General features: G+C 40.6%; 1 protein-coding gene across 1 annotated transcript in view; it reads right to left on the bottom strand.

The window, feature by feature from the left end:
- Nucleotides 1-18,095: 18,095 nt before the first annotated feature.
- Nucleotides 18,096-19,723, bottom strand: part of LOC106558787 — a 181,464-nt gene continuing 179,836 nt past the window's right edge. The window contains exon 6 of the mRNA XM_038535863.1: nt 18,096-19,652. The gene's annotated coding sequence lies outside the window, so the exon portion shown is untranslated. The remainder of the gene's footprint in view (nt 19,653-19,723) is intronic.

The raw sequence follows: 19,723 nt of genomic DNA on the forward strand, positions 1-19,723 counted from the left end.
TTCTAAAAATAGCTTTCTAATTTTTCTATTATTATTCATTATTTAATAAGTTGGACTTTTCCTAAACATGTTGTTTGCAGGGGATTCCTATAGAGGGAGAAATAATAGAGTAGCTTTATAACTGATACAGAGACAGATTGCTTCCTGCAAATATGGTCACTTCTTTCATTCTTTTTAAAAATTTTATTTACTTATTTATATTAGAGAGAGAGAGATAGTACATACATGCAGGGAGAGGGTGAGAGAGAGAGGGATAAGCACACTCTGCATTGAGCTCAGAGCCTGATTTGGGACTCAATCTCCTGACTCTGAGATCGTGACTTGAGCCAAAATTAACAGTTGGATGCTCAACTGACTGAGCCACCTAGGTGCTCCATTGTTTTATTCTTTACATAATTTGGACTTTTCTGTTTTTTTAGTTATATTGGCTTCAATCACTAATGCTATCCACCCTCATTTCTAACCCTCATTTTAGTACAGAATGGAGTGGGTTGGGTCTGTCCCCATAAATAAATACACTTTTGCTATCATTCTCTGAGGTTTGCCACTCCTGGGTTTCTCTTTCTATACTTGTCTTCATGACTTCACCCCAGCATTAGCCACTGCTGACAACACTTACATGTTTTTTTTCCTATATGTGTATTATATCTTTAGTATACTTTCATTTAGAATGAAGTTCTCAGAATTTTTCCTTATTGTTTTGTATGAATTCTAGGACAGGAAGGGGAAAGATGCTGAGTTGTGTAGCCATGTTAATACAACAGGCTCAAACTTGAATTTTTAAAAGTCACAATTAAAACAGAATACAGTAGACTTCCTAAACAAACTTATAAAGTAAATTCTCCATGTAATAAAGTTAGGACTTCTATTATAATATTCTCAATGTAGAAGGCAGGCATTTTAGATTCCCATCACCTAACTGAGAAATATCCATTTCCAAAATATATTGTCTTTAGCTAGAAAGGCCTATATTATTTTGAAAAATTAAAACTAAATTAATCTGAGCTAAAGCAAAACTTCAAGTAATATTCTTTTATTTCCAGTCTCTTAGATTCACAGAATTTTAGAATTTTAGTGCTGGAAGAGATACTAGAGTTAATTTTGTATTAAATTGAAGTTCAAGTGATTTGATCTAGATTCCACTGTTGAGTTGCAGAACCATGGCACTTGTCGAGCCCACCTTCTAGTCTTTGGATCTTACACTGGTACCTATAGACCTCTTTTCTATTTATCTCTGATAAATTTCATGCTTTAAAATTGTATCTCTATAAATTATCAAAGATAGCTTTCTTTTATGTAGATACGAGGAAATAGATTTGAATTGGATAAATCTGTGCAATTTTATTAATAAAACAACTAGGACTAGAACATAGGTCCATTCAAGGTAGAGTGTCTCAATTATTGAGAATTCAAATATTAGGATAATCAACGGGAATGCCTATCTCCTCCCAACGTGTACATTTTCTTCTTTGAGAGGGCTGTTTAAGAATAGCTCCAATTGCTTTGGTTTTGAAATCCTAGAAAGCAAGGATCAGAGTATACAATGCTTTAAAAATTACCTGACAAACTATCTCATTGGTAGCTGCTAAAAGAATGCTTTCTAATGGTGAAGATCCTGTTGAGAGTAGTTTATGCATTGGTGTTCCACCTCCCTTCATCTGTCTTTTCTTCTTTCCTGATCCCCTTTGCGATCTTTCTCAGGTATTCAGCTTTACATCACAACCATGAGCAGGGGATGATGCTATAGGGCGGTTGTAAGCCAATATTGAAGGAGATAAAACAAGCCTGGAGACATCAAATTAAGGACAAGACAGGGAAGACCCGGAGGGGTCCTAGGAGTTGGAAGTTAGGAGAAAACTAGGGATCCAGGAATGAGACACCCACTGAGTCTGTATTTGGTCCTAGGCTGGAAAAACCAGGAATCAAGCAGATAGCACAGCAAATCCAAAACTCTAGGAGTGCTTGACCTTGAAGTAGATACCAGTGTCAAGGAGAAACCAGCTTTGGGCCTGTGGGTACAGGGTCACCTTTTTACACAACTCCAGAGAGCATCATTCTTATTATCTACTGTGAAGAGCAGGTCAGAAACACTAGAGAAGAGGTCAGTGTCTTTAAAAGGTTAAAATGAAGGATGGGAAGCAAATCTTTCCTTGTGATGTCTCCTACGAAACATGCTTTGGGGAAAAATACTGAAATTCACACTAAGGTTAGGTCTCTCCAGAACAGTATGCATGTTAATGGAACTCAAAATGATAAACCAAAGGACTTAACTTTTGAATGAGGGAAATGCTCTGGGCAGAGGGTGACTGGGGGCATTCCTGGGCTCCCTAAGTGGTGGAAGTGCTGCCTGGGAGCCTAGGTACCAAATCTGGTAATTGCAGAGTTTTTGCAAGAGCACTCCCACTCAGCTCCTCTGTTCAATACACATGCCTTTAATTTGGTGTTTTTTAATTCAGCTCCAAGGCTGTCGTCAGCCATTTTTCCCTCTTTCCTTTAACACTGACCACCTTGTTCCCTTTTATACTCTGAACAGAGCTAAGCAGTGTGCATTGAAATCCAACATCCTTTGTGTTGTTTGAGAAATCTGAGGCTGACATCTCTGGGGCTTTTTTGTTTCTCTTGCCTCTCTCTGCCATGACCTGCCAACTCCTTTTGGCTCTCCTGGGCTTTCGTCATGTCCCGTATCGATTGCTACCCTTTTCTTTATTTGTGGGATGCTAAGGATGAACCCTGCAGCACAATGACGCTGGCTTTGGACATGGTTAGGTCAGCCTCTGACCCGGGGCACATAGGTCCAGTGATGCTAGACCAGGCTTGTTGCATCAGGCACTCATAAAGGAGGCAATTGATTTTTTTTTTTTTCTTCAGACTGCTATTTTGAATTCGCAAGGTCTTTTCTGGGATTTCATTCTGCTTCTTTAAATGTTCTTTTTCTGCTTCTTTTCTGTCTTAGACCTTGCCATCTTCAGGTACTCGGTTTACTAATTACCCCCAATGCTGGCACCTGACAGCAGGTGGCCACAGTTCTGTTAATTATGTCCCCAGGCTTAGGAATTCTCTTGTAATGACATCCAATCATCTACCTCTGACTCTTGGGCTGAAAGCAGGTTGCAGGCATGCTTCTCTTCCCCTGAGCTCTTCAAATCTATTCTTCTGGCCTTGCACCTTAAGATTCATATGCTGTGCCTTGAAGGTATATGAGAGAATAGCCAAGTACTTCATACTTTCTAAGCAACTGGTGGAGTTATTGCAGGCTCAAATTGGGTGGTGGGGAGGGACCACTCAAGACCTGACCCAGCCAGCACAGCATCCGTTTTCCAGACACACAGACAAACTTGGAAGGTGTTACCAGGGATGTTTTGGGTCAACCTGTAGTGGATTAAGATCCTTGTCTTGTCTCCTTCCATCTCCCTGACCCCAGTGTAAACTGTCCAGGCGCAAAGAGAGATTGAGGCTTTCCACAGAATGTGAAATAAAGATTTTAAAAAGTCACGATTAATTCCTTCATCTGTGGATGACTGAGGAAGACAATGGCATAGGCTATAAAAGGACTGGGCTTCCAGAGTTGTAGGATCTTATCAGTTATAATATTCATCCCATGAGTGGCTGGGCCTCTCTTTGCCATCCACAAAATGGGGGAAATACCTATTCCTTGTCTGAAACGAAGCCAAGAGAGTTATGCAGTCCCTCTAGCAGGCTCAGTGTTACATGGAGGCAGGTGCTGTTTGTGTATATGTGAACACACAAGGATATGTAGATACATAGATAATCCTTCATTGATTATTTCAAGATACTGAAAGAAATGAATTATGGGTAAGGAAAACTGTTGAGCAGGGAGTTTGGGTCAATTTGGAGGTACTTTAAAGCAATTGTGATGGATGTGGGAAAAGAAATCAATAGAGAAATATCAGTAGGGATTTCACTGTAAATACAATATCCTAACAGCCTAACTAGTCATCAAAAATACTGCCTCTCTGTAATGTGTGTGAATTAAAAAGGGGAAAGGAAGATCTTTGCATATAAGTAATAAAAATAAAATAAAACCCGCAATTAGCCTCACAAATGATGAGGCAAGTATGGAGGGAAAGAGATAAAATTGGTCTTGGTCAAGGTCAGAGGTGTCTTATCCGATCTAGATCTACAATTACAATCGCAATTTGCATTTGCTTAAAAGACTTTTACCTGTCCTTGCAATTGCTTCTCATAACACTCATATAAGATAGCCAGGGTGGATTCCCTTTTAATATGAGGAAGCTGACTGTGGTTTACCCAGGATCATAGGCTATACACACAGGAATTTTTAAATTTAATCCCAGGTCATTTTTTTTGAGTTAGGGTACTTCCTACTATTCTATACTTGCTTTGGGAATTAGATAGTTTCTTTGAGGCTTCAATTCTGCCCTAATATTTGATCCTCCCTGCCCAGAATCTTCTCGTTGGTCCCTCTTCAGTGACTTGGTCACCTAGGCCCATCTAATACCAGTTCTCTATAAATAAGACCTTCCTCTTGAGTCTGTAAACTCCCCAGGGCTACCATGACAACGATGTATCCTATCGTTTGGCCCTGGCGGGTCTCCAAACCCTCTCTTCAGCTGATTCTACCTGAAGGGCCTCCCCGCCTGGAATATCTGGTCAGTGCCCAATCCAAGGTAAGCCAATAGAAGCAGGGTGAGAAGGAAGTAATTTGGGAGCTGCTTAAACAAATGCATGTGAAAATTCCTGGAAAAATGCACGTTTTTGCTTTCCAACAGCAAGCCATCCCTGGGTAGAAATAATTCAGATTTTCTTGCTGAGCTCACTGATTATTTGTCCATCATTCACATCTGCACTGATAAAATAACTCTCAAGAGGGATTTTTTTCTTTGTACCTGGTTTTGCTGGGTCTCCTCTTTCATGCCTTCCCTCCCTAGTTTTTGTGCTCTCTGCTCTCTCTCTTTCCCTCAGTTGTTTGAAATCTCCTCAATCAATGAACCCCCCATTTCTCCTTGCCAATATATTTGGGAGCTTTGGCTCTCAGACAGGTCAGGGTGTCACATGGAGGATGCTGTTAAATATTCAGGCTAGTAAATATGCCTGCATTATGACCATTGTGCCCGTTCTTTGTACTATGTTTACATCAAGGGAAAAATTATCACCATCTTAGCTTCTTTCCAGCCCACACTCATCATAATTTTTCCTGACCACTTGGAGACAGAGAAAGGGTAACAGTGGCAAGGATTTATTGCTCTTCCTTGATATGTGTGAATAAATTGCATCATTCCAATGAGATCTGGACTCATACAACAGACTCTCCCTGCCTGCTGGCTTGGCTGTGTTCTCTGTTCTGCAGACAACAAAAGATGACAGGTTGTAAGTTCCAGCATCAGAAGAGAGCAACTGGCTTCCGTTGGCAACCTTGCTTGTTAACTGGCAGCTCTGAGAAACAAGGCTCCCTGGGTCATCTGAGGACAGGCAGGGGTTGATGAGTTTGAAAGTGGAAGAAGAAGCAAAGAGGGTTGACTTGGATTCTGTAGCACTGAAGCACCATGACCCCAGCCCCCTCTCCTTCTGCACTTCTCTTCCCTCCGGAGCTCATGCCCGTCTCTCATCCCAATCTTGGTAGTAGGGTCAGATTGTAAGAAATATAATAAGAAGCACTCTCATTTCAGAAACTGTCTTCTCAGTAAATGTCTTTCTATCCTCTACCACAAACCTAGCTAGATTGGGAGTCTTTGATACCAGTAAGAAAAAAAAATCTACCTCAATCTGACTTGGTTCTATGGTGGATGCTCAGATGCTTAATTTTAATTCAGGATTCCAAACCTAGTTAGGTTACAAATAGGAAATTGATTACTTTCAATAATTTTTTTTCAATAAACACTTCATTTTGGAATAATTTTAGTTTTTTTTTTTTTTTTTTTTTTTTTTTGGAATAATTTTAGTTTTATTGAAAAGTTGCAAATACACAGTTCCCATATGCCCTTCATTCAGTTTCTAGAAGATCAATTTTAATACCTAGCTGGGTTTAGACTAACACTTTAAATACGACCAAAACAAACTTTTAGGATTCTTTAGATCTGCCTAATTAGCAGCGTCTCTGCTCCTCAGTGCTAGCAGTCCACCCAGTGCTTCCCTCAATCCCTACCTCAGGTTCTAAGTGAAGCCTGACCAGCATAAGAGGAATTAAAGCAGATCCAGCCACACGTTCTGGCCTTCAGCCTTATGTTTCCTTTATGGACAGCTCAGCCAACCCTTTGGTTCCAGATCTGAACAAATCACATTAGGCATCTACCTCATTTCCCAGGAGGATGTGCCCATCAGCATAACCGAGTCAAGAACTATATGGTTACTTTTCAGCGTAGGAACAACTTATTCTCTTGACCTTGATTTTTGTCTGCCCTTTCTCTGGCTCCCAAGGGCTCTGCCGAGCTCTGCCACTTGCCTGTATGTATTCCTGATGCCATCTGTGGGCCTGGGTCTCTCCTTTTTGAAACAAGACCAAACTTTCCAGATTTTGTGCTGTGGCTGCTGGACTAAACTTTATCTTGATCTCTCAAAGAATGAATTAGTCTAGGCCCTCACTCAGACCCCTGCAGGGCTTTTCTGAGCTGCTGAAACCAACAAGGCCATGTTTGATTACATCATGAGTTATGATGATACTCACTTTATTCAGTCATTTTTATACAAACACTGGCCATTACCTTTTTGGGCTCCATCATTGAGGTTTATGGAGATGAATAATAAAACCTTACTTTCAAAGAGCTGATGATCTAGCAGAAGAAACAGGCAAGAACATGGGGCACCTGGGTGGCTCAGTCAGTTAAGCGTCTGGCTCTTGATTTTGGCTCAGGTTGTGATCTCAGGGTCCTGGAGTAGAGAAACATCAGTTTCTGCCCGTAGCAGGGAGTCTGCCTGAGATTCTTTCTCTCTACCTCTCCCTCTGCCCCTCCTCCCCACTCATGCTCACTCTCTCTCAAACAAATAAATAAATAAATCTTAAAAAAGAGAAACAGACAAGAACAGAGTACAACAGCAGAGCCATTCCCATGAGGAAGCTAGTCCAGGATAAGTGAATAGGTAGGATTCAATTCTCTGGCAGGGGACACATAGGAAGAAAAGCAGATTTGAAAAGAACAAGAAGCAATGTCATTTTGGACATGTTATATTTGAAGTAATTACAGCACCTCCACATGAAGATGTCCATTATGTGTCAGATATAAAAGCTTGGGGAGAGAAGAGAAACATGGATTAAACTTTTGGGATTATCAGATATGGAGGCAAATCAAATCCTGAGGCTACCCAGAGATCACAGAGATGAGAAGGGGCTCAAAAAAATCAACACTTAAGGGACGGGAACAAAACTGAGTAATTTTGAAAAGCATCCTTCCAACTTGGAGAGTACAAGGCATGGGGAAGTAGTACCTATGCATATCCTCTCTCCCCTGAATGTTAGCTGGCTTCCTGTAGTGTAATCTGCCCAGGCAGGGAGCAGTTGGGTATCCCTCCATGCTACTGTTGACAAAAAAAGGATCAAGAAAGCTCAGAGTCATGGCCTCTGCTACTAAGGCCTGAGAGGACACATTCTCCTCCAAGTTGTTCAGGATATCGGTTGAAGGAGGAAACTGAGGGGCATCTAGGCACATCCACAGTCCCTGAATAGATTTAACTATCCTTAATGTGGGGATAAAACATGGGTCATTAAGTGGCATTCTGAGAAAAACAATCTGTGCTCCTAATACAGAGGCTCCCCAGGAATCACTGAAGAGTAATTGGAACTGGTAGGAGTGGGTTGGAACTGGTAAATACTCAGGTCCCCAAAGAGCTTCCAAGACAATGAGGACCCCCAAATAGCCTGGTTAGTAAAGGATAAACTCCAGTCTGTACTTGGAAACTAGAAAAACGAGTATGTGTGAGCATCCACACAAAAAGAGACAGAGTGAAAGAAATGTGTAGCTATAATAGTAGCACCCAGAAGTATGACACATTGAAGCTTCCAAATTATTTCTTGTGTTGAAGGAGCTGAATTATGATTAATAATGAGCATGGTTTTAAAGCTCTCGAATATGGAAAAAGTAGTATGATTATGGCACGATGGATCTTGTCAGCTTCCCATTTTCAAGGCTAGCCTACAATATATATGTGAACATTAGCTGTTTCCCTGGGAAATTTGAGAACACAATATGGGTTGCTCTTGGATGTCCTATCTGAAAACATTTCTTTAAAAACTCTTAAGTCCCCAGCAACAGATCAGATGTTCTCACTGGGCTCTCAAGCCACTTCTGTCCATCTGACCTGGAGGAGGCTCTCATAGAGGTATTTTTAAGTAGCACAGATGAGTTATTGTCTGGCACCCAGATATCTAAAGCCTGCAAGCAAAGACTACCCTTATCCCGTTAATAGAGAAGCCCAGAGCCTTGATAAGGCACCCTGTATCTATGTGACTAGATATCCTGGAGTTCACCTACAGACAAAATACAGGAACGGACCAAACTCTGCTGACAATGAACTCACTGATGCTGTAGATGGGGTGTGGGGGGGAGAAGGCTGGAAACTGGGAGGAAGTCTGAGAATTGTAGGCAAGAATACTGGAGTGTGATTTTTTTCCTCACCAGTCTGGAAAGCTTTCACATTATTTGTCCTAAAACATCTCTGCAATCTCATGCCCTGAGAACATGGAAAGAAGAGTCATTATCTCATTTGATTTCCTTAGCATTCCTATAAAAAAGAGATAATCAATACACCCAGTTTTTAAAAGGAAAAGCAGAAAGTTTATTTATTTATCCAGCAAGTATCTATGGAGCACCTATTAACTACCAATACCTACTACACGATGAACATAAGATATGATCTTTGTGTTTGTGCACCCTGCAAATCTGAGGGGGGCAGATAATAAGCAAGTAAGTGAGTAAACATACTTTCAAATTCTAATAATACTAAAGGACATTGAATATTGTAGACTGTATTATTTGTTCAAATCGTTGGCTGCCTCTCTTGTGCCATTCCTTATGGGACATCTCCCTGAGCACCCCACCCCCTGACCCTGTACTAAGTGCATTCTCACTTCACTGAGATCAAGCTTGGGTGTATGATGTGCTCTGACCAATGAACCATGAGTGGAAGTGATCTATGCAGCATCTAAGCAAAATTTTAAAGAACCATTGTGTGGTTTTGCCATTGATTTTTCCTCCTCTCTGTCTCAAGAATTGAATGTCCCAGACGTACCTGAGTGGCTCAGTCCGTTAAGTGTTGGCCCTGGGCTCAGGTCATGATCTCAGAGTCCTGGGATTGAGTCTGCATCGAGCTTCCTGCTCAGCAGGAAGTCTGCTTCTCCCTCTCCTTCGGCCCCTCCCCACTCCTTGTGATTTTTTTCTCTCTCTCTCAAATAAATAAATAAAATCTCTAAAAAAATTGAGTGTCCCAGATAGGAATTGTCTTTCCTTCCCTAAATGAAGACAGCACATAGAGGGGAACCTCAGCATTCCCACAGCCAATGTGAGTAAGACAAGAATGAGAAAAAAATCCCTTGTGCATTTTTAGGAGAAGCCACTAGGATTTGGGCACTGCTTGTGATTGCAGCACAACGTAGTGAAATCTGATTTGTACAAAGGGTATGTTTCTGTGTTGGGGTGAAGGGATAGAAGGAGGTTTTTGAGACGGTCTGTGAGAGCTTGTCATCGGAGCCGACGTTTTTATTGACTGGTCTGAGGTCGCTGTGTACCCGATATGATCACTAGGTTTTCCCAAGCCTGGTTAGGCCATTCCCCTACAAATGACACTGTATTCACAGAAGGCCTGGATGCTGACTGAAATTCACAGAGCACATAATGGAAGGATGCATAACTGAATTTCTATGCAGATTCATGAAAATTCCAAATGATTTCTCAAACATTTATGTTTGGATTAAGTCTAAAGCATGTTTTGCCGCAAGCTCCTTGTTCCTTAATTTTAAATCTGTACGGATCTTCAGGAAAATAGAATCCATGTGTTTCTCATTCATTTACACTTACCTCATCAAAATACAGTTTGAAAGAATCGCTTGATGGTTTCAGCTCTTGAAATCATATTTTCCTTCCCAAACTGGGAAGCTGCCTTTCCTGTGGTCTGTACCTCAAAAGAAGAAAATATGTTCATCCTTTTGGGGTGTGGTGAGGTCCCCAGCTGAGACTGACCCTCCCCCTGGGCCACAATGAAAAGTCCTCCAAATGTGGCATCTTATCATCACTGCATTGCAGTCTGCCAAATTAAACCACAATGTCCAGCTGTTGGAATGAGACATATTTCTTTCAAGAAAATGAAAGATTCAAAACCCAAGTGTCCAACATTTCCCCAGGCACCTACTCTTTTCACTGACACTTCATTCTTTTCCTTGCAACCGGGTCGACTTCAATATTTTATATCTTATTTCTAACTGATAAGAAGAGCAATTTGAGAATCTTGCTTTTTTAGTATTTAGGAAAATATAAAAACATATTTTGCATAGCATAACTAGCCCTTTATCCTTTACAGTGAATTATTATTTGGATCTCTCTTACTCAATACCAAACCACTTGTAATTCCCCCAAACATGACCTGTTTTTTCTCCTTTGCAAATGCTGTTCTTCCTAGCTGGGATGCCGTTATCCCCCTAGACCACCAGGTGCCTTCATACTCTTCCTTCCAGATTCTGCTAAAAGGTTTCTTCCCCTGTGATCTCCATGCAATTACGTGCTTCATCTCTAGTGCTCCCACATGCCCATACGCATACTTCCATTAACATTTATCTCATGGTGTTATAATTATTTATACACAGAATCATCTCCTCCAATAGATTTTGTCCTATTTGAGGGCAGGAAACAGGACTTACTTGTCCTTGTCACCATCTCATTGCCAGAATAAGATGCCTCAACCCCCATTCACTGGTTGAATAAATGGTTAAATTCTTGTTTGGCTAAATGACACTTAATAGTCATTACTAGGTCTTCATTGTAGTGAGAAAAACATAGATATATTCTAGATTGGGGAAGTGAGGTTCAAAGTTTCACCTACAATAAAACAAATTAGAATTTAGCATTTTTTCAAGTTAATATAGAAAAAGGAGAGAGAGAGAGGGAGAAAGAGAGAGAGAGAGGGAGAGAGAGAATACTCCTAGAGATTTGAAAGGGAGAAAGAGAGGAAAAGAGCAAGCCAATTATCCAGGGAATTCAGACAGTGTCACATAATCTGGATAGGGTGGGGAGTCAGTTCTCACTGCCTCTAGGTCTGCAATGTTCCACATAATTATGCTTTAGAACTTTTCTGAGGTTGTTCCCCCACTCCTTCCCTAAGCCTTGTTGCTAACCCAGTTTAAATGTCTGAAAGTGCTGAATTTTCAACAATTAAACTGGAGGCACAGTTTCTGGGGAAGATGTATATATATACATATATAAAATATGTCTCACATGTATATCCATCCATGCATACACAAATATGCTATATATTGCATATATGTGGCTATTCATAAAAATGTATATATATTATGTGTGTATATATCTACATATATAGAGAGAAGTAATATTGTATGTGTATTTGTGTGTTTGTGTCCATGTTCATTTAACCTCAGATGTGAATATATTTTCAGCCCAATTTAAATCCAAATTGCCTAATTACCATGTTGCCTTAAAGGAAAATTCTAGATTAATTTTGTGTGGAGGACCAAAAAATTGATGAATGAAGCATCCACTACTACAATAGTAAGAAGCACAATCAAAACTGGTTGGATCCTGGGCCTTAGTGTTTTGAGTAGCAGAGAGAAGAAATGGATAATTTTTTTAATGAAAAACTAAACAAATAATTGAAACAAAATATATCTGTCTTCTTTTGAAGCAATGAAACAATCAGTCAGAAACTCCCTTCCTACCTCTCTTTAACTCACACCTTTGAGAATCTCACTTTTTTTTTTTTTTTTTGCTTGTTTTCTTAAAACTATGAACTGAGGAGCAGTGGGGGAGAACTAAGGGGGATAAACTTCATTGGATATTTCAGAGTCTGAAAATCTTGACTCACATTAAAACTGGGAGCACTGAGAAGGATGAAGCAGTGATTCTTATCTCCTGAAGAGTTTTACAGTCATCAATGCTCAGAGTAAGCTGATGAACTGGGAGTTGGTGACCTTAATAGATATAACTGTGTATGGGTTCATTGTACCATGAAATTAAATTTTAAATCTGAATTGATGAACAAAAATGCTGGTTTGATATTTTTGAACAATAGTTTCAATAGTTTTGTAACTCTTTCCCTTCCGTGAGAATTGACTGGAATTTGAGACTGTGCAAGGAAACTCCCCACTTCTAAAGACTGTATCTGAACCCTACTAGGAATTAGTGAATTTAAAATACTTGAGGGACAATGGGACTGATGATCCATGGGGGAGCTTCTCCGTGTCTTTATTCCTTTATTCCTTCTCCTTGTTTCTCTGCAGAGACCATGTCCTTGTCCCTCTCGTTTGCGCCACTGGTTCCCATCCATAACCTACAGAGCCCTGTTCTGTTAATATCTCCAACAGTGATGATCCCCTTCACTCTTTCTTGACTCAGGAATCTCCCTTTCCGGTCCATGGAAAAGTCTTATTTCCCTTCCTTTCTTTCATAAAAAAGATTGTTTAAAAAGGAGTCTATATTTGCTTCTTCACTCTTCCATCACCCATGTACTTATTTGTTGACACCACGTAACTTACCTTCCTCTACAATCATTCAGGTTAACTTGCCAAATCTTGTAGCTTCTAGCAGCCCTTGTTCTACCTGCCATCTCCTGGCATAGGGCATCATTACTCATTGCCTTCTTCTTGAGTATCTCATCTCTGGCTTCTAGGTAAAGGGCTCCTTCTATTCTTTCATTGACTCACTTTTCCTCTCTATGTTTTCCAGAATTCTCCCCAACTGGCCTTTATCTTACTCTTCTGCCTCCTTCCCTTTGCACTCACCCTCCTTTCTTCTGGCTTTAATTATTATTGCTTCACATGACTTCCAAATCTATACTCTCTATTTGGCCTCTCATCTGAGCACTTGCCCCACATTCTTATTTGCCTTCTCAATACTTCCACATGGATTTCTTCATAGCAGTTCAGCATCAGTCATCACCTATTTCTTCCCACCTGCATCTCATTTTCTAACTTCCCAATAAAGAGGAATAAGACACACACACAGAGATAAAATTCAGAAACTTCCAAGTTCTGAGCAGTGAAGAGCTGGAGTGGGGGAGGGGAACAATATTGATGAATCTGTGCCAGTCCCTTTATAGGGCATTTTTAGGAACATCTTTTTATTTGTATCTTCACTCACTATTCATTCACTAATTCCTTTATTCATCCATCCATCCATCTATCCCTCCCTTTCTTTCCTCATTCAGTCAAAAAGCATTCACTATGACCTTATTTTGTCAAGAATACAAATATGAGGGGCACCAGGATGGTTCAGTGGTTGAATATCTGCCTCTGGCTCAGGTTGTGATCCTGGGGTCCTGGGATCAAGTCTCGCATCAGGCTCCCCAGAGGGAGCCTGCTTCTTCCTCTGACTATGTCTTTGCCTCTCTCTGTGTGTCTCTCATGAATAAATAAATAAAATCTTTAAAGATCATGAATAAATAAATTAAATCTTTAAAAAAAAGAATACAAATATGAGTAAGACTCATAGTCTCTGACTTTGGGAATTTTGTAGGAAAAGACAAGAATTGCATTAAATGTTTCAGATAATAACAGAAATACTCAAAATTTGGAACACCAAGCAAGGTATGGTCAGTATCCCTGAGGAGAAAGAAGTTCAAGAAATCTTCAAAAAACATGTGGCACAAGACACATCTTAAAAGATGAGTTGGTGCTCCTCACGTGCATAGGTCCAAGATGCTGCATGAACAAACACTGAGGTCTGAAATAGCCTGTGTCCTGAAGAAGCAGAAGGTGGAAGATACTAACATTTGGAACCAAAAAAGTAAGTAAGGCCAAATGGTGGAGATGCTTATACTTACCGTGAGTAAGAGTTTGATTTTAGCCTGAAGTCCTTAGGGAGTCACTGAACAGCTTGGAATGGCCAGTTGCCAATTGAGGAGGTACAGTTTTATCTTCTCCTTGGGCTCCTGCTACCACCACCCTGCCCAGTTCTAGTATTTACTGGCTTTCATCTCTGACCCATGTGAGAACACAGCCTCCTTTCCTTACCTCTCCTCCTCCCAACTCAAAAGCTGGAAGCATTTCCACTTTTTAAATAGAGCTTTACTAAATGCTAAAGGGAAATCGTTGGGGAAATGTCATCTGTAAAACAATAGTCTAGTTTCCTAAGATGTATGAGTCTACCATTCTGTAAGAAAGAGCTGAGATTTACTTGATTTCCAAATTTGTTTCCACTGTTTAAACCACTCTGACCACTGATACTATTTCTTCTACCATTACCACTCCTACTGCCCCCACCCCCAGCAGCCGTTTGGCAGCTATTGTATATTAAATACATACCTTGTGCCAGGCACCATGCTGGTTGCTTTATTGATAATGTTTCATTTCGTCCCAATAAGTAAATAAAATCAATGAAATATTTATCAATGTTGCATTTTATAGATAAGGAGACTAAAACTCAAATGGAAGTAAAGGAGCTCCTCCAAGATGATACAGCAAGTGAGTGAAAGAGCAAACAGTCCCTATCAGCTAGTATTAAGCAGGTTCAAGGTGTTTTTCAGTCATGCTTGGTAACCAGAACCATTCATACAAAGGTGCCTAGCTCATTGTAGCTCACACTAAATACTTGCTGGACACACCCAGGCTGCCAACTGTCTCCTCTTCTTTCTAGCTCCTTTGCCCAACAAAGCACTTTACTGGGATGAGAGAATAACCCTTCTCACCTCAAAGCATTTCCTGAGAGCTAAGATTCTTGTAATTCTCTCAAACAGAGCATTCTCTGGTGAAGGATGAAGTGGGAGAGGTGTTGAGCTGACATGTAGTCACTTGTATGTGGCCCACAGCAAAAATAAAAGATGAGATTCAGATGTGTTTTACTTCTTGTCATTCCTTTGGATTAAGGGCTTTAGGGGGAGAGGAAAGTAGTAAAAAGACAACAGCATCCTTTTCTCGTGTAGTTTTAAGAGGATTCCTCATGCATCATTTAGGCTTTTGCTTTGCTTATTTCCAATAATTGAACCACACGAATCATATTCAGATGTAAAACAAAATAATCAATCAGTTCTGGATTTGGTGTAACCCTGCCAATGCAAGAGATTTCCAGAGGCCACGTGCCTATCTTCAGAGCCTACTCTCAGGGGACTTGCCAACTAGGTCCAGAGGCAGGCCATCCCTTTCCTCAAAATTGAAAATTATGATAACAATTCATTATCATCATCAATGTTTATGAAGCATGTGGCATGTTCTGGGCACATCTTCAACTGTTTTGTATATTTCACAATAACCCTCCAGCATAGGAATTATCATCCCCATTTTTGAGAAGAATACACTGAAATTGTGATAATTGGGTAACTTCTTCATGTCACAGAGCTGAATTTTGAACCTAGGTGGGACTGACTAGCTTCCATGCTTTGCTTAGAATCAGTGAGTCAGTATACAGGGTTACATGAACCTTCCTTGCTATTCAAGGCTCAAGGCTACTGTTTCCCATCAAGACACCTGTATTCCGTCTTCTTCTTCTTTTTTTGTATGTTAAGTCCCCACCCAGGACACCTGTTCACCCACTGCCTGTAGATTAAGACTCTACCTCTATCTTTGTATATGAGTTGGTTCCTCTCAGCACTGGCTTCAATCTATTAACTTCTTCATCAATATTCTCTGCCTGCTGTGTATCTTTCCAGTTTGACCTGAAATTAAATATGTTGACTGCAGCCTCACACTCTGAATTTATGGAAATACATAGCCTCTCTTTCTACACAAAGCTCAGCAAGGGCTTTCTACACTCTCTAGCAATGACTCTGTCTTGTATTCTGTGCGACCCACTGTACCCCACCATGGAACCGCTTCCTATCTCCCTGACTTATTCAACAGACTCCACTTTCCTAAGGCCCAGACAAAGAGACTAATGAAATGGGCAATGTGGCAATGTTAATCAGAAATCAGACATTCTGAAGAAAAGCCACAGTGATAAAGAACTGTCAACAATTTTGTACCAGAGGCAATGACTTCACTTGCAGGGATCATAGCCACTCAAATTGGAAGGCTCCAAAGTCTGCCTTCCCTGCTGTGTGTATGTGTGTAATTATTTACTTGAACATGGAAATGGAATCTTTAGAGAAGCAATTACCATGCAGAACAGACAGCTCTTCCTTCCTAAATTCAAATGGTGTGGTGCAGCTATTGCAAATTGGCCCTATTTCCTACATCATCTCCATGTCCCAACTTTTTCTTGGTGCTCAAGTGCAAAGCTGCGCAAGGAAGATGAAGTATTGGCCCACCTCTTTGCCAAGGGAATAATTATTTATAGCCTTAAGAGTTTTCTGAAGCATAAGCAATAATAATGACTTAAATCATCATCACCACAGTCATGGTATCGTCTTATTTAGCACTTCACCATGTGATCACAAAATGTTTCCACACCTAATTTATACACTGATCCTTATTAGAACCATCCCATGAATTTGGTATTGCTGACCTCAATTTTACATAAAGAAATAGAGGCTCAGGGATGCCTGGGTGGCTCAGTGGTTGAGCATCTGCCTTCAGGTCAGGTCATGATCCCAGGATCCTGGGATTGAGTCCCACACAAGGCTTCCCACAGGAAGCCTACTTCTCCCTCTGCCTATGTCTCTGCCTCTCTGTGTCTCTCATGAATAAATAAATACGTATTTAAAAAAAGAAAGAGAGCCTCAAAGAGGAAAAGCTACAGAGAATGGAGCTGGTGCTAGCTCTAGGCCTCCTGACTTTTAGGCAAGGCTTGTTACATCACTTCAGGCTGTGTGGTCAGGACTTGATGACAATTACATGGACAGGCAGTGTGGCGCAGTGTTTCAAATGAAAAATTTTGCAGACAGCAAAATTTGAACCTTGGGGTCCAAATTTTAGCTTTGGTTCTTGCTATTTGTTTGGCCTTGGACAAGTCAATTGAGACTCCATTTTCTCACCTATAAAATGGAATGAAGGGGCATGTGAGTGGCTCAGTCAGTTAAGTGTCTGATTCTTGGTTTCAGCTCAGGCTGTGATCCAGGGTCATGAGATCGAGTTCTGTGTCAGGCTCCACACTCAGTGTGGAGTCTGCTTGAGATTCTCTCTCTTTCTTCCTCTGTCCCTCCTGCTTGTGTGCACTCTCCCTAAAAAGAAATAAATCTTTAAAATAAAATAAAATAATAGAGCTTAAATGTCTGTTCATGATACTTAAGTAAAATTTTAAAAAATCATGCTGTACTCAGGCTCAGTACAGTGCTTGATATAAAGTAGGTGCTTAATAAATGGGATTGTATCACAAGAAAGTCACAATTGAACTTCGATTTAGAAATATAAAAATCTCTGAAAATCAAAAATTTTTAAATAACTTATTTCATTGTAAAACCCAACCTAAATGGATCTGAAATTACTTTTGCAGCTCTTATCTTTAAAAAAGTGTCTTTGACTCTGATTTACCCAACTTAATGTGAATATTCATGTATTTTGCTACAGAAATATTATTGCTTTGCAGCCACAGAATCCCCGGGTGTCTTATAATATTCAGTTTATATATCATAGTATCTTTCTAAAGTTCAAAATATTCTGTATTCTGAAACACAACCGTCCATGAGGGTATTGGCAAATGACTGTGGGTCCATGCTACCACACTGATGGTACTAGCATTAGTGAAGGCTACTAGTATTTCTGTTATGCCTGACTTCTCAAGTATTTGTTTTTTGTACCTTCTGGGGGTTTATTAGCCTGCCAGTCAATGTGGAGTTTCAAAGGCCTGGACCTGAAGTGAAAACCTTGCAAAAAGCTAGCCACAGGGATGGTTAAACTGAGGTGGGTTGGAGAGAGGTGAGGCTCAAATGTCTGAGAAAGCAAGGACTCTGAGCACAGGGGTCAGAAAAAGGCCTTGTACAATGCAGGTTCTCCAAGAGGCAGACACGAAGACAAAAGTAAATGTGTAAGAGATTTATTGGAGTAAACATCCATATAGAGTAAGAGTTGGGGAGCACAAGGAAATGGGGGCAGTCTTCAGAGTGCTATGTTTGTCTGGTGCTTTTAAAGGAAAAAGAACAGACAGGGTTAGGGAGAAGATGTCAGCCAAGTTGATGGGGAGCCCTGAGCACAAGTTTGTTAGGAAAGAACTACCCTGGGCAGGAATAGCCCAGTTCTAGTTAGGGACTGTGACCTTGACACCAATGCTATGGAGGACCCAAAGGTGCAGCTGCTGGAGGTCAGCAGATGTGCTCTTCACGGCAGTTCTCTTGAAGGTAGGTCTGAGTGATTTATCTCTATGGTGTCCACAAAAGCCAACTTCTGTCAGAGAAGGCATTCTGAGTTGAGCCGAAATGCATCAAAATCAGAGGAAGTTAGAAACAAGTGAAGTGAATTGGGAATATTGTTATAATAATACTAAAATTATGGGGCACCTGGGTGGCTCAGGTCAGCTAAGCATCCAACTCTTGATCTTGGCTCAGGTCTTGATCTTGGGGTAGTGAGTTCAAGGTTAGTGTGGAGCCCACTTAAAAAAATACTAAAGTGATAAAGACAATTTCTGAAGACCTCAGGGGATATATATTCACAACTCACCCCTCTGACTAGTGGGTTTGTGCATGGGCCCAGCTAGCTTAGGAGCAGGGCAGAGTTTCTGATGCCTTAGGGATTGTCTCCAGTTCACCCCACCATACCCAAGAAAGAGAAGAAATTATTGTTCCAGTTCCCTGTGGTCCTCCAGGGCTTTCACACCACACCTTCTCCTTTCAGTTCTTACAAATGCTGCTTGTGGAATTCCAACACAATGCCCTGGACACAGGAGACACCATGCAAGTATGGTCCATGGTCTAGTACAGAGGCTAAAATCTGTCGCTTCCCAGGTGTGGTGGCTCCACTCAGGAAGACTGTCTTTATCCCTGTCCCTCCTTCAGCCTCTTCTACTGTACTCTGACTTCACTGGGATGCTCATTTAAGAATTTAAGCTGAATATTTTGGAACTGGTCTTGATGTAGGGCAAGAAAACTTGCTGGAGTTGGCAGATAATACAATTCAAGGGATTGGAACTCTGAGTCAATAGGTGTTTTCTTTGAAGATCAATACTAATAATATATTTAGTGCTATCGAACTTTATTAAATATGTATTGGTTCTTTTTATTCTCAGCTTAAAATCATTCTAAATGTATTCTCCATGCAAACGAGTATTTAGAGCTGATGAGCAAGTTTAGAGTCAGACTGCATCAAGGCTCTGTCTCCAAGCACATGGTATGTACCCAAGCTCAGCTTCAAGAGTAAATGAGGTGTACTAAGATGACTTCATATGGCTCTCGGCACACCTCCTGTTGGAATACTCTCCTGCTGACCAGGTAGTCACATGCCCTCCAAATGTCAGTGGAAATTGAGGATGTGCAGTGAGCACAAACTATGGTACTCTAGAAACAAGAGAAGTATTTAGACTCTGTCATTTTGAAAGCAGGAGGGCTTTTGATGAAATATAGCATGCACTTCTACAAGCAGCTGCATTTGGCTCTCCTTACAGTCCATGTCTGGCCCTCAGCTCACCTTTCAGGAGAACAGCTCACATCCATTTGATCTGAAGAGGAAAGACATGACTTTTTAATTACAGAAATTAGGCTAAGAAATAAATGTATCTAAAAACTAAAG

Source organism: Canis lupus, chromosome 5, assembly GCF_011100685.1.
Source record: "Canis lupus familiaris isolate Mischka breed German Shepherd chromosome 5, alternate assembly UU_Cfam_GSD_1.0, whole genome shotgun sequence".
NCBI lineage: Eukaryota > Metazoa > Chordata > Mammalia > Carnivora > Canidae > Canis > Canis lupus.